This window comes from Saccopteryx bilineata, chromosome 6 (assembly GCF_036850765.1).
Source record: "Saccopteryx bilineata isolate mSacBil1 chromosome 6, mSacBil1_pri_phased_curated, whole genome shotgun sequence".
Taxonomy (NCBI): domain Eukaryota; kingdom Metazoa; phylum Chordata; class Mammalia; order Chiroptera; family Emballonuridae; genus Saccopteryx; species Saccopteryx bilineata.
This window is the reverse complement of record NC_089495.1, coordinates 10,261,875-10,264,333: the sequence shown is the minus strand read 5'-3', so window position 1 is coordinate 10,264,333 and position 2,459 is coordinate 10,261,875.

Here is a 2,459-nt window from a genome sequence, read left to right as displayed (position 1 = left end):
CTTAAGGGTCTGTTTACCGTTGGGTGTTTTGGGATCTCTTTCTCTGAAGAGTGTTAAGAATTGATGACAGTTTAAGTATAGCTCTGCCTGGAGCCATGGGGACTAATTGGAGGACCCTTCTACTTATCAGTTTCCACTGTGAAGAATGCTACAGGAATTCTCCCTGGAGATGGCCCCTAGCAACCAGGACAAAATAGTCACTCCTCCAGGAACTTCAATAATCACATGTCATGGAATCCATGCCAAAGCAGAGCTTGTTATGTATCACTAATATGTGAAGAATCTGGATATATTTGCATTTCATATAATTTGATCATCCTTTGTAGAACCTTTGGAAATTGTGTTAGAATTTTAACTAGCCTAGTCCTTAAGTCTGGTATAAATCAGTCAACTATTTGTGGAGTGACCAGGGGGTGTTTAACAAGGCATTAGAAACTTGAAATTAATACTTGCTTCATCAGGATTTATCAATTAATAGGATAGATAAAACCAGTGAAAAGAAAATATTTAGACACACAGGCAAAATTAGTACACACAGAGAAACACAATTATAAGGGGAGAAAACACTAAAGACTGCAAGCACACGGAGAAACAGTCATGGAAAAAAGGGGTGAAGAAGAGTCTTGGACCCACTACAGAGTGGAAATGATATGTTTGTCAGATAGAAGGTGGAACGTATTTGAAGCACTTAGAGAGGTTTGTAAGACATCTATTTCCAGGGCTGGGAGGGGAGATTGTATAAGCAGACAACAGGACGATGGATGGGATTAGTGGGAACAGAAGGTGCAGATTTGGTTTATATGCATTCAGGAAATAAATGGACCCTTCGGGATGTCTGTCTGGGCTCCTTCAACAAATGCACACAGGATCCTTGGCTGGGTTCCAGCCATTGTTCCCAGGAGCACTCTTCCACTCGACGCTGCCTGTATCAGAGCTTCCGTATTGGCGTAAGATCAGATTCAGGGGAGTCCAGACCCTGAGTTTCTCAGTCAGTTCAGCCATATTCTGCGATAGCTGTGTGACTTCAGGTGAGCAGCTGAAATTCTCTAGGTTTCAGTCTCCTCATCCATAAACCGCAGGTGTTGAATTAGACTGAGGTTCTCAACGGAAGTTGTACCGCCCCCAGGAGCTTTTAAAAGTTTGTGGACATTCAGTTTTCACATAGCACTGTTAGGGTGCATCTGGTGGGTGGAAGCCGGGGTTCTAAACACCTGGCGATGCACAGGACATTGGGGACAGAGGAAGGTCAGGTCTCATATTGTGTAGGACTTTGTGGTGTAGATTTTCCAAGGGTGATCATTTTGTCATTATCTAACTCCTTTAACTATAGACACAGACATATAAAAATTTCTAGGAGTGAAACAACCGTATTATGAAAGTTTGCATTCTGATTTGTTTAAAATTTTACTAAAAGTTGTTAACCGTTTAATGAAAATCATATCAGCTATGGTAATGTTAGTCAGGATACTTGAGCTGTCAATATATTTATAAGATTACATTTATAGCTGTGCATTCACTGTGCCCGTATGTATGGATACAAAACGCAATGAGTTCACACTGTTTTCTATTGTCTTGGCATCAGAATATTGACTTACTTATTCTGCTATTACAAATTACTTTCACCTCTCCTTGAAATTACTGCATTAATTTTTGAAGCGGTGATTATACACAGGTTGTTTTTACTGCGGGTTTCATTTCACAGAGCTTACATTATTTTGTGGAAAAAGGAGCTTTGAGTCTTAACAGCAGTGAGAACCAGTGGTTTGGACGATCTGCAGTTTATACTTTCAAATCCCTGGGTTCATAAGTTTAACACTGATCTGCAAGGAGAAACTTGGAAATGATTTTCGCGAGTGACATTCAGCCCGATGTCTAAACTGTAGAGGAGGAGAAGGGCAGTGAGCCAGACTCTATATCTGTGTCAACCTCTTTCCACTTAGTTCAACTGAGATGAGAAGGTGTACAGCCCGGAGGCGAGCGCTCAGTCAGCACCCGCCGCATCAGGTACTAGTACCCACTCTAAAGAAATAGGAAATGCTTGTTGCCCTAAAGATACCTTTTAGATGAAGACTTCATTCATAGAAAATAGACTTCATTTCTTCTACAAAAGGAAGAACTGTACTTTTATCAGCAAGTTAAACATTTTTCCGCTTATACTCAAATTCTGTGCAATATTAGAAGAAACAGGAAACGGAGCCGTACTGGTCTGTCCAAGGATGTGTCTCATTTCATGACTTTCTCTGCTGTGACATCGGGGTAACCCCTCTCTCTTTTGCCTCCCGTGCACGCACACACATACACACACAAACACACACACATAATTAAAGTAATTAAGTCAGGCAAGGTCATATCTACTCTACGGAGATGATGTGGAAAGGTTTTCTAAATAGGGTGGCATAAAAATATTTTAGTAGTACCAGTGTTTTTCAACCTCCAGCCAACCAGAAATTTCATGCTGG